The sequence below is a fragment of the Petaurus breviceps genome, unplaced genomic scaffold (assembly GCF_028583685.1).
Source record: "Petaurus breviceps papuanus isolate PSGF00001 unplaced genomic scaffold, PetGlider_PUasm1.0 80, whole genome shotgun sequence".
Classification (NCBI taxonomy): domain Eukaryota; kingdom Metazoa; phylum Chordata; class Mammalia; order Diprotodontia; family Petauridae; genus Petaurus; species Petaurus breviceps.
In genome coordinates, this window is record NW_027186540.1 from 13,337,726 (window position 1) to 13,351,555 (window position 13,830).

The window sequence follows — 13,830 nt, forward strand, 5'->3', positions numbered from 1 at the left end:
TGTGTATTTTTCTCTTAATTGCAATGTTGCTTTCTACTGAGTAATTTTTTTCTGACATTAAAAATGTTTAATGTCACTTCTAATATAAAGCCGTTTAACTTTCAGACAGATATGTTAAACATTATTATCATGGATATATTGCATAGTTGAAAAATGAAATGCATTGCCAACTGAGATTTTCTCACTAGCTATATTTATATTAATGATTTTAACCAAGTCTTTACCATAAATTCTCTTTGTGCTTCTCTGTGCCTGGTATGATTCTGATTATATTGGGAATTTAATAAATGATTACTGAAAATGACAGTTTATCAAAATGATTGAAGCACATCTTTAATTCCAAATTTTGCCTCCTTCCTAGTGTGGATGAGAGAGAAGAAAATATATTATTCATTTCATAAGAATTTTTAGGAAACCATAAACTCTTCGATTGTCTTAGCTGGAGATAATTCAACAGTTATCTATGAATACCTACCATATACTGTGTGTTCTTACTAATAGGCATAATATTTAAGAGCTATTTATAATAATTATTTATTCTGAGTCTTTGAATCTGCTCTGTGTGAGTGACTGCATGACTGCTAGTAAATATGTTCATTAGAATTGTATTATAAATGTTGTAGGTTTATGGTTGGATGGATATGCAGAATTATTTCTTCACTTAATCCCTTATTATTTGTGTATATGTAGAATTTTTTTTCCATCAAGCTGAAATTAATTTACAACTTATCTCCCTTGCTTTTAGTTCTGTTCTCTGGGACAAGCATTCCTGAATAAAATAATTCTATAGGCCATATAGTTCATTCAATATTTGTATCTCCAGTATCTATATTATATGTGTTAATCTAGCATTTAAGCATTCTTAGTTGCCAAAGGTACCTCCTTCTACATTTCTAAAGGTCTAATTTTTGCTAAGTTTTTCACTACTAAAATCATCTGAAGTGTCTGTGATTGGACTGAATTGAGAGCTCCGTCTAGTTATGAATTTCACAACCTATCAATGCTTGTCTGTTCTTTGCAGCTCTTTTCCACATATATTCTCCTGTTATTTTATCACAAGGAGTCTCCCCAGTGTGCCAGGGCCTTTTCTTATTTTCTTTTTTCTGATATCATATGGGTACCATAGAGTCACTACAGACATCCACTTCTCACTCAGTCTTGTTACATGATATTTTTATCTCTTCCTTTCAGAGTTCTTCACTTATTATATGTGATAACGTTCTTATACCCAGCATGTACCTTTTCATTGCCTACTATATGACATTTAGTTTTAGTACTGTCGAGGTAGTTAGTTCTATTATGTTTTTTATTGCTAGTCATTACTAGTAGGTTATTATTTTTAAATAAGAATTTTCAATTTCATGTCAAGTTCAAGATCAGGAAAAGATCTTTGCAAAACTGATCTAACCCAATGACCTCATTTTATTTAACTCTAGGCATAGTTCATTGTTCTGACCATCCTAAATAAATAGTACTGAAGGTTGTTCATCTTAATATATATTAAAATCTCGACAGCAGATATTGTTCATCCACTTGAACTTTTCTGTGTGGATTCTGAGTGGTTGTTGATCTCTTCCTAAGGGCTCAAGTTCCAGGGCTTGACAAAGCCATGACAGCGTTATATATAGACAAAAGCAGTCTGAATGACTTTACCATTGAGAAACCCTCTTTTAATGTGTACTCTGTGTTGGATCTCCTCCATCATAATAGAGAGTACTTTTGACAAACATATGTCTCTGTATTATCCCTTGCAGTTTATTTATAATTAGAGGACCTTCAAACAGAGCAATATTTGCTGTTATATCCCCAAGGCCTCTTGAATGATTTTAACACAAAAATGGAAAGTACTTTGTTGTAAAAGTGCCACTATTTGTTAAAAATGAAACCTTTTTTTGTAATTAGCATACAATAACTACCATGAGTTACTTTCAGTTATTGTGAAAAGTTAAAGATACTGTTGAATGGTTGAGTATTGCTTAGAAAAGCCTACTTGTTCCCAACTAACAACCTAATGAGTTTAACATTAATATATTTATTATTTGGTGCTCCTCATACCAACACCTACCAATAGGTTTTTGCTTGTTTGTTTATTATTTTTAAAAAGCATTCATAGAAGAGAGTAGCTTCTGTGTAAGTTACAAGTATTTAGCTTCTCTTATTCCTTCTTTCTGAAACATACATTTTCATATATTTTCTCCCATTCCACTTTTTAGTTTTAAGTCAACCAGTGTCACAGTTTAATTTGCAATGTTTTTATTAAAGTATTTTCCCAGAATTTCTCTAGCACTTCATTTTCAACAATCAATGTGGTGCAGTTACTTTTTTGGTAGCCTTTTTATAATGATGGTTTTGTTATTTGAGCTATAATATGTGATAACCAAATATCCAATTGAACAGTATTTCTTGTATCCTCTAGTTCTTTAATAAAATCCATGCTTCCAACTCCTATTTTTGCATTTCCAAGCAGTACCTACCTATGAGCCATACTTCTATCTAACTGAATCTTACTCTTTTTTCTGGTTTCATTTATTTGCAAGAATGTCAAGAACTGCATGATTTAGCTTGTACAACATTAAGTCATCTCCTTTGTCATTGGACAAGGATTTGAGATTTATATTACCAATTTCTAGTTAAAGTTGTTGATAATCTAAAATTGTAATTCTTAACACTCTCTTCTCCCTTTCCACCACTGCCAGTGTCACAGCAGAAGTGGGATGGAGCTTCTCAGGACTGAGGTCCTTCTGTTAGGTTGTCATTGTCAAAAAAAAAGATCACTACAGGAGGTCAGCCTACTAATGGCAATACAATGCTTATTTTCCTTTTATTAGTTTAAGTTTACTTTTATGCATGTTCTACACATTACACCTATTTATTTTGGCTCTGAGCAAAGCAGAACAAGTCTAATCCATTTCAACATAACAGACCTTCAAGTATTTCAAAAAATCAAAAGGTCATAGACGAATCTGAAAAAAACTTCCTCCTTACAGATTTGGAAACTGAGATTTCAATAGTTAAAGTGATTTTTTCAAGATCAGACAGGTAACTGGGCCAAAGTTTGAACCAAGGTCCTTGGGATATAAATTTATTGTTCTACACACTACTACACATTCCCTTTCTTGAAAACTATGATTCACTTCCTAAATTGTTTCTTCCACAGTAACCATTTCCAGTCACTTCAGTTGATCCTCATATAACATGATATCCTGTCCCTTCACCATTTTGGTCATCTACCCCTGGATATTCTGTACTCTGGTCACAACTTATGAATGTATTTCCTAAAAATATGGCTCCCAAAATTGAACTTGATACTCAAAATATTGTTTTTCCAGGGTACAGTGCCACAAGGCCCATCATCTTCTTAATTGTGAACACCATGCCACTCTTAATACCACTAAAGATTCCCTTAGCTTTCTTAGCTACCATGTGACATTACTCATGCATATTGACCTTACAATCCATTAAACTCCCCAACTCTTCTTTTAAATATACTATATAGCCAAACTTTACCCTCTGTACTTATGAATTGAATTATTCTTTGTTACCTGCCTTCCTCAAATTTGTCAACTATGCCTGTAGCACGTCCATGATTTACTTCTTGTAGCCCTGTTGAAAAGAAAGGGAAATTGTGTTATTTTGACATGATCTATTCTTGATGAAATCTTGATGATTCTTTGTGATTTCTGCTTCTTTTTCAAAATTTTCACCAAATAATAAATACATTTTAAAATATTTCCAGATATGAAAATCAAGTTTTCTGACATATTTCTTATGGATCACTTTGTTTCCTTAAAAAAAATTACATGTTCCATTCTCCAGTCCTTTGGTATTCTCCATAATCAATTCTCAGCCGTTCTTAATGACCTTTTAATCTCAGTAATCACTTCTACCAATTCTCAGTGTCCAAAAATTGTGTTCTTCTTTGCCTGGTGACTTCAACTTATTAAAGACAAATAGATCTTTTATTATCTCTCTACTTGTTTTTGATTTTTAATTATACTAGTCATTTTTGTTCTGTCCTTTTGGTTTCATACAGCATTCTTATTGGCAGAAAAAATAGAAGCAAAATAAGTTTCAAATGTGATTTCTCTCCATTGTTCATTACTATTATCCCATCCGAAACAAGCAATAATTCTTTCCCTTCTATAAGCTCATTGTCTTCTAAATATAACTCTAAAATTAAAATGTGTGTGTGTGTGTGTGTGTGTGTGTGTGTGTGTGTGTGTGTGTATAGTCCTTATTTTTCCTCTCTGGTCTCATGCACTGTTAAATGCCCTTCTCTCATGCTACTTCCCCAACCTACAATTTTCTTTTCCTCCCAGTCTCTACTTATGGAAACCCTATCAAGTATAACTCTTCCACAAAGCATTTTCAGTTTACACTGCTTTACCCCTTATCAGAATTTACCTGTTAATTTGTAGGAAATAGGGGAAAATGGAGATATTTTCCAATATAGAAGATTATACAAGTAAGAACTGAAGGTGTTCAGTTCACTAACCCACTGAAGATGGCCTTTTTATTTACAAAGCACTTTACTAGTAATCATTAGAATTTTTAAAAATAATGAATAAGACTCTATCCCTGCTTTCAAGGAGCTGAGAATTTAACTGGAAAAGTAAAAGTTATACAAATTACTGTAATACAAAATAGGATATCTGAGCTGCCTGAATGGGATCCCAGCCATTTGGATGACTCAGCTCATCCTCTCCCTGTCCCTCTCCTTTCCAAAGGAAGGTAAATTTTGTTAAGCAGAAGCTGCCCACTTAATTTGGTGTTTATGGCTAGATTCCTGTTTTCCTCCCTCCCTTCCTCCCTCCCTTCCTTCCTCCCTTCTTCCCTCCCTCCCTCCCTCTCTCCCTTCCTTCCTTCCTTCCTTCCTTCCTTCCTTCCTTCCTTGCTTCTTTCCTTCCTTTTCTCACATGCAAAACCTTAAACCCATCTCACTCTGGATCTCAGTCATTGGACAACAATAGGTCCCTGCCAAAACTCCCCTTAATAGCTATGTTTTGGGCCCTCCTGTCTCAGAGTGAATGTCAGTAGTAACTATTTCTCTTCTGGTCAGCAATCCTGAGGGTCTTCCCCTCCCAGTTCATTTGTTTGTTTTATTAAAGGGGCCATTCCTTGACTCACTTCTTAAAGAAACCTATTCATTGAATGGGTATTACCTTACTCAGAGTGAGTACCTGAAAAGACATTAGCCTAAAAGGATCAATGTCTCCCATTGCATCCTGGGCCATCTCCAGTCATCCTGATAAATATTGGGCCACAGGACCAAGATGGCTCTAGAGGAAAAAGGGAGACTGGTGACCTTGCACAGTCTTCCTTCACTCACAGTGAAGTCAACTGCAGGTAATGTCATTATTTCCCTGATGTCATGGTCCTCTTTGAAAACAAAGAACAAACACAACAGCAACAACAAGACATGTGTGAGGAAAACAGGAGAAGCTTATTTTGATTGCCACAGTGTACAGAAAAGTGAGTAATGTGTAATGAGTCTGAAAAGGAAATATCCAAGCAGCATCATTTCTATTTTATCTTAAAGACAGTATATAGGAGATGGCAAATGATAGTTGTGGGTGATAATGGAAAGGTAAAAATCCAAGATAATTCCAGAATATTGGACTAAGATGACTAATAAAATCTTGATGCCACCTACACAAATAAGGTAGTTGAAATAACTATAAGATGTTGATACAGCCTCCCAAAAGCCCTTTGTATTATGTAAAGCATAAAAATGTGGACAACCATCATCACTTATATAATTTTATAGATAATGGAAGTAGACTCTAACTTTACATATAATGGAACTGAGATATTATCCATTAGCATTTATAGATAAAAGTACAGTTGTATTTATCAGTTATGTATTTTGTTGGGTCTGGATAACCTTACTCTTCTGTACTAGCATTCTATCAAAAATTATTTGCATGTATTCTTCTTAAAAGTACTAAGAAAAAAGAAATGGACTTAGCACAATTACAAAATGAGAAGCCAAGTGATAGTTAGATAGTTAAGAGAAATGTCTTGGGGCAGCCAGGTGGTTCCATGAATAGAGCACCAACCCTGTAGTCAGGAAGACCTGAGCTCAAATCTGACCTCAGAGACTTCACACACACACACACAAACTAGCTGTGACCTTGGGCAAGTCACTTAACCTCAATTGCCCTACCTTCCCCCTCCAAAAAAAAAAGAGAGAAATGTCTTTATAATCAAGAACAAGTTTTCTCTACCCAAATATGATGAAGTATTTGACTTTTTAAATGCTTTATTGAAGATGTGGAGACCTCATTTTGGGTTTAGTTGTGACTTACCATGCAGAAACATAAAATTCTGTCATTTATGACAGGAAATTTGACTGATAAATATAAGAAAAAATGCATTTGTAAGGGAAATTTACATGGTTCATATGTCATATTTTCTGTGTATATTTATATCATGTTCTTGATAAGATGTCATTGTGCTACAACATACAGTGTAACTTTGACAATTACACAAAACAAAGAGTTTGAAATATATCCGTATTTGTCAGCCATTTTAATAATCTTCTCTTTGGTGCCAGTGATAATCCCATGTTATTTTTATTTGTTTTCTTTCATAGGCTATTTTCCTATTTTGGTCAACTAATAATCTAATTAGTGAGTTGACAGTTTTATAAGATTTTGTCTTTTCTGATGAATACTGTTGACTTCCAAGGAAACTATTGAACTTGAAGTGATAGAAAGATGTAAGAGTCTTTAAGTAATTTAGAATATTGTGAATTTACAGACATACTAAAATCTGGTTCTCTTTCAGTGATACAGTTGATATTAATTCCTTTACTCACAGCCTTTCATCAAATGATCTAGGAAGTCTCAGAAGCATAATGGGACTTGGAGACTTTCATTCAATTCCTAATTGTGTTGTTTGTTGAATTATGTTGAGCAAATTTCAGAAACACTAGACCCTCAGTTCCCCTATCTATAAAAAGTTGATCATAATACTTATGCTAGCTACCTTTCAGGACATCCCTAGGAAAGTGCTTTGCAGACAATAGAGCTCAATGGGTTGTTATGATTTCTGTTTATACTACAAGGTGTCCCTAAAGTCTGGACACATAGGAAATGTCGTTAATTTATTAATGTCATTAATATGGAAAATATTCCTTAATAGCTAATGATAGATTTTATTCCATATGAAATTGTCATGGCTAAAATTTGTGCTAATTAAATAAAATGTTGAAAATTTAATTCATTTCATTCCTTGAAAATTTGTATAGTTAATGAGATTTCCTATATGTCCAGACTTTAGGGAGACCCTTGCTGATGCTGTTGCTACTCTATGTATTATAGGTATGACATAGAAACAAAATTGCTCTTTAAAAAAATGTGAGTTAATAAGGTACAGCATGTTTTTTTAAAGGACTTATAGGGTTATACGAGAAATTAATCAATTAAAAGTATCTTTGTCCTGCATTTATCTAAAGTTTTACAAATTGATTCCTAATCCAATCATTTCTTCATTTCTTTCCCCTGTGATATAGGATTGGCAGTTTAGATTTATGCTGAACATTGTCTTATGCCTTAGGATCTTTGATTTATTTTGATAATTTCTTAACTGTTCTTTAACATTTCTCTCCTCATCCTTATGTGGCCTCCTATGAGAAAACACTGTTTCCTTTGGCTTTTATTTTTTCTATCAGTTTAATTCTGTTCTATATTCCTTAACCCAATAAAACCTCACCTACTGAATTAACCACTAAATTCCCTCTGGGAATTTATTTCATTATCTGAATTTGATGGAGAGTTTTGTGCCAGTGTTGCCTATTTGTTCATGTTTAATGAAAATTTTCTATTTGCATAAATTAATTGATTTTTGTCCTTTGAAAATATACATATTCAATTAGCTGTTTGCCCTACACTTAAACAAATATTATAATCTTTGCATTGCAATGAAATTTGAAGATTTTAAAGGTGCAATACATGACCAAATATCATTATGCATTTGATTTTTAAAAGTAATTGATAATGGATATAAAGAAGATAAACATGTTGCTCAGACATTAATATTGAATAAATAGCACTGTTTTTCTGCTGAAATTCCAGTCATGTGCTTCATCGAGGAATGGAGGTGTCACTAGGTTCTGGGAATCCAGGATTATATTATAATTCTGTGGTCTGAGGACCAGACCATTTACATTCATACATCCACCAGATTGTTCAAAACAGCTCTTAAAGATCACATAGCAAGTAGTACTGGGATTGTGTTCTGAGTTAATAAAAGGAGTATTCATAACAACAAAGTCAAAGCTTTTTAAAGTACTAAGAGAAATAGTACAACTATAATTTAAGTAAATTTATGTTGTAATAAATATTCTATATTATTTTATATAACACATTAAATATTATATTGTATTTGAACAGATTACATATTATGTATTATTTAATTTTATATTATCTATTATATACAGTTATAATTTAAGTAAATTTCCAGAAAGGGGTGGTGATACTGTGAGTCCTCAGATTAAAAACGACCTTTTGAAGTGTCTTGATGAGGAGTTAATACTGAAAATGCTATTAGAAGAAATAAGCATGTATATTATATATATACATATACGTATGTGCACATTTATATTCACAAACATATATGTGTGAACAGGCAGTGCATATGAAGGTAGTTTTCAGATGAAGAAATTAAACCTATCTTTAGTCACATGAAAAAGTGCTCTAAATCACTATTGATTAGAGAAATGCAAATTAAAGCAACTTACCTCTATCATATTAGCTCATATGACAGAAAAGTAAAATGATAAATGGAGAAGATGTGAAAAAATTGAGATATTAATGCACTGTTGGTAGAGTTGTGGACTGATCCAACCATTCTGGAGAGCAATTTGGAACTATGGCCAAAGGGTAATCAAATTAGGTCTGTATCCCAAAGAAATTTTTAAAAAAGGTAAAGGACCTAGATTTACAACAATATTTATGACAACTCTTTTTGTGGTGGTTAAAGGATCAGAAATTGAGGGGATGTCCATCAATTGGGGAATAGTTGAATAAATTGTGGTATATGATTATGATGGAATACTGTTGTGCTGTTAGAAATGATGAGCATGTAGATTTCAGAAAAATCTGGAACTGATTGCAAAGTGAACTGATACAAAGTGAAATGAGCAAAACCAGGAGAATATCATACACAGTAACAGGAACATTACACAATGATCAACTGTAATAGACTTAGCACTTCTCAGCAATACAATGATCTAAGACAATTCCAAAAGTCTCATGATGGAAAATGCTATCCACATCCAGAGAAAGAACTATGGAGTCTGAATGCAGAATAAAGAATAATATTTTCACTTTCTTTATTGTTTTCATGCTCTTTTCCTTTTGGTCTGTTTCTCCTTTCACTACATGACCAATATGGAAATATGTTTTACGTGGTTGCACATATATAGTCTATATCAAATTGCTTACGGTTTGGGGAATGTAGGAAATGGGGGGAAATTTGGAACTCAAACTTTTTTAATGAATGTTAAAAATTGGCATTATAGCTAATTAGGCAAAATAAAATACCATTTAAAGTGAATAAAAATAAAAATAGACATGGCATATACCATCTCCCCACAAGGTGAAGTGAAAAAGCCTACTTCTGGGTGAGGTGTGATGATATGGATTGCATTAGAAAAACTAGTTCTGACCAGATGATCATGTGCTAAAGAACAGGCTCCAATTGGCATCAAAAACATTCCTAAAACTAGGTGGCTTAAGCACAACTCCTTTTTCCAATTTTATTTAGCTTCATTATTGGAGGATCTTGCAGACCCCTATGATCACAGCATCCAGTAAGAGACAGCTCTATAAGTAAAGAAGTCTTAGGGCTTTCTCCCTTCTGACACCCTTGGGCCCTGTGGAAAGGCTTGGTCCTTGGCCTCTTATTTAGTTCCTTTTGGATCTGGGTGAAGGGAATGGAACTGCAAAACTTGTGACTTTTAAAAGGTCAGGGAGGGAGGTGGCCTTACAGCCTAACTCCTGGTGTGTTCTAGAATCTTGGTGATTGTTAAAAGTGACCTTCAGGACCCAAGCCCATAGATAGCTAAGACAAAGATTCATTTGACACTAAGGCCACTGGGGATTGTGGATTTTAACTGAGCTAATACTGAGCCTATACCCTCAAAGAAGAAAGTTGTATAGAGAATGGAGTAAAGTGGTATGCAACTCCTGGGGATTTGGGTGATCCCTTAAGGAATATAAGACCTTTCCATCTGACTTAAAACTGAAATCTTCCACATTGGTTTTTATTTCAATAATTTTGAAGAAAATATCCCATTGTAAAAGCTAATTGATAGTGAGTTGCAAATGGAAATAGGTCCTAATCAAGGGTACCTGACAATAAAGGGGAACTGTCTCAAGTCCATATTTTTTTCTTGATTATCTAGCATTCTGTCAGCAATCCATCATTGCATCTACAAATAGAGATCATTTTGCCTCAGTTTTGCTTGTCTATATTCCCTGGGTTTCATTTGATTGATGTCATGTTTTTGAAGAAATTTTCAGTTTTTCTCCACCAAAAATAGTGATAATGTTTTTTATAGGTTTTTGATAATAATAACAAAAAATACCTTTATTCATAGATAATACTTTAGTGAATATCAGTAAGTATTTTTAAATACATATTGTGTACCAGTCACTGTGTCAAGAACTGGGGATACAAACAAAGGTTAAAAATAATCCTTCTTGACCTCAAGTTGCTTACACCATACTGGGGAGATAGTATGCAAACAACTGTATCCTAACAATAGAAATGATAAATTGAACATAATCTTAGAGGGAAGGGACTAAAGAGGGGGTGGAATGAGGAAAGGCTTCTTGCATTGACTGACAGTCAAAAAGAATCTAGGAAATGGAGAATGGAAAGGTGAATTGCAAGGCATGGAAATGACCCAGTAAAAAAAGTGTGGAGATAGGAAATGAAATGTCTGGTGAAAGAAATAGCAAGGAAGTGAGTGTCACTGTGTCTTAGAGTAAATATAGGGGAGTAAGGTGTAAAAAAGACTGTAAAGATGGGAAGACCCAGTTATTAAGGTCTTTCAGTGCCAAATAGATGATTTTATTTTTGATCCTTCAAATAATAGGGAGACATTGGAGCTTTTTTTTTTTTAATATGAGGAGGCTAACTTAATGAGACCTAAAATTTAGTAAGATCAATTTGATAGCTAAAGAGGTTTGCCCATATATTTATAAAATGTATAAATATTTTTGTTATAAACTTAATTGTTTATAGTTTTGACAGTTTTGATATATGGTTACGTTACTACTATATAGACTAGCCATAATGTATATTAAAAACATATTGCTGTAGCCTTTTACTAATATTCTAAAAAGCTTTCCAGTCATTCTGGGTTTTCTTGTTATTCACTGATTGCTTTTTGAGACAAACGGTCCTATTGATAGTTGCTATAGAATTATGCTCTTCTTAGAATTATATCTTAGCAGTCTTTTACAATGCTGTATTTCTAATAGCCTTCATTTCAGTTCAAAACTTTATCACCACTGCTAGATTACTTAAACAAATTCCAAATTACTGTTCATGCCTGAGGTTTCTTGTCCATCCCAGTCTATCATCTACTCAGATGCTAAAGAGATTTCCTCTAGTTGTGGATCTGACACTGTCATTCTCCATTTTGGTAGACTTAAGTGGTGTAATATTACCTTTCAGATGACGGAATATGATAATGGTATGATATGTGATAGAACAGATAGGATTGTTGTGATATATTAATAATATTTATAACATAACTATCATATAAACTATATATGATCATTGTATATTATGCATATATTATGTATGTGTGCATGTGTATGTTTAAAATAGTAAAGCCCTTCAAAACATGACATCAACCTTTCTTATTGAAGCGTATATCACTCACTACCTCCATGCTCTCTAATTTAGCCACTCCCTCTCCATTTCCCTGACTACACTGGTATTTCCCAAGGCTTGAATGCATTCCTTTCTTACCTCTGCTTCTTAGAATTCTTCTTTTCCTTCAACACACAGCCCCAGCACCGCCTTATAAACTAAACTTTTCCTAAGCCAACTATTTGTGTCATCTCTCTTAATTTACTTTATATTTAACTAACTTGTAATTATTTTGTATTTATTCTATATGTATTTATTACATCTTTATATGTTTATTACATGTATTTTATCTTCACAATTACAACATAAAGTCATTGTTAATAGTGTAGTTTGAATCCAACTATTCCTAATGTCAAGTCCAGAACTCTACTACTCCACATTGCCCTCTCCCCAATACTCCTGACACAATATCTTATTAACTGTTCTTTTGAATGATCTCCCTTTTTTTTCTAGCACTCTTTTCATTGACAGGTACAATGATTAAAAATAAAGTTTACAATTGTTTGGAAAACTGTTGCATGTTACTTTTTAAAAAAAGAAAGATTATCTAGGTACATGCTAAAAAAATCCATAGAGATATTTTTGTCTTTCTTGTTTTTCCCGTGTTCTTTCAACCATTGAAATTTTGAGGCCCTGTGTTTATTCTTGCTGATATAACCTTTTCTTAAATTACCTATTAGAGAATATGTGACAAATTGAAGATGCCTATCAAAGGCATTAAAAGAAAAAGAAAAATTGCTTATATCCTTTTTCATGGAAAGAATAGAAGGAAAATTACTTACATTTTTTAAAGACTCTACAATATAAGATTTATTTCTTGTGAAACACTTAGTTTTCTTTCACTTTAATGGAATTTTTCCAAGTCATCAGGAAAAAAAGTGGATTTTTAAAAATTGAAACAGAGCTTTTAGTATAGTTGGCAAAGAATCTAGAAATTTAAAAAAAAATAAGGAATTTGAAATTCCCTGAGTACAAATTAATTATAAATCCAATTTCTTTTTTTTTTCATTCCCAGATCAGTTGGTTACTATAGCAAAATTTCAGGAACATTTTAGTTCATTCACATTTGCCTTGTTTCATAGCAAGCAAATGATTGATGAGCTTGGGGAATTCATTTATTTTTCACTGCGTACTATAATCATTGCTTTACTGAGCCCCAAGAGGATAATTAAGGAAATGCAAGTGATATATCACAGAGGCTATCCATTTCCTACCTAGATACATATCTGATACTCTGGGAAATAAGTTCATGGTAATTGTCTGAAAAAAGTAGCAAAAGTCAGAATCAATAATATAAAATCTGTGAAGGAAGTTATTGTATTAAAATATGAAAGTTGAAGCCATATACATTTTGTTAATACTTAATAGAATGCTATAAACTGTTGAAATTAAAATGTAACATTTTAAAATTCAAGATTTTAAAAAAATATTTATTTTATATGCGCATGTCATGTACAGTGTTGCCCATATAAAATTCATAAGGCATTAATATTTCACATATCCTAGTTATAGGCACCTAGGTATTTCTAAGTTTATAGCTATTATAATATTTATTATAATATTTTGAGTTAAATGCATTATGCATGTTAAAAGATAATAGCTTAAATTCTCCTTTGTACTTTCCAATAAGCAATTTAATATAAAAATCTAATTATAATTTGAAGGTTTACTCCCAGGGTAACAAAAATTCTCTGAGAATGAACAATGGTGAGTGTAAGTAGATTAAAGTGAACTTTATTAAGTCAATTTGTAATGAGAGTTGCTGTAGACAGCAGGATTTGCTTCTAGATCTCCTCAGTAATTGATCTGGACTTTGGGATTTTATGCTGTTTCAGTAAAGCATTGTATATGAGACATAGGTAGCAGAATGGATAGAGTGCCAGCCCTGGAGTCAGAAGGATCTGAGTTCAAATGTGGCCTCTGACACTTACTTGCTAT

General features: G+C 32.9%; 1 protein-coding gene and 1 long non-coding RNA gene across 2 annotated transcripts in view; one reads left to right on the top strand and one right to left on the bottom strand.

Annotated features, from left to right (window-relative positions):
* Window positions 1-13,830, top strand: part of LOC138176022 (protein piccolo-like) — a 591,004-nt gene that overhangs the window by 213,659 nt on the left and 363,515 nt on the right. The window lies entirely within an intron of this gene.
* The window catches only part of LOC138176023 (uncharacterized), a 61,663-nt gene continuing 50,201 nt past the window's right edge, over window positions 2,369-13,830 (bottom strand). Inside the window, exon 3 of the long non-coding RNA XR_011172146.1 lies at window positions 2,369-3,603. This is a non-coding gene — a long non-coding RNA (uncharacterized lncRNA). The remainder of the gene's footprint in view (window positions 3,604-13,830) is intronic.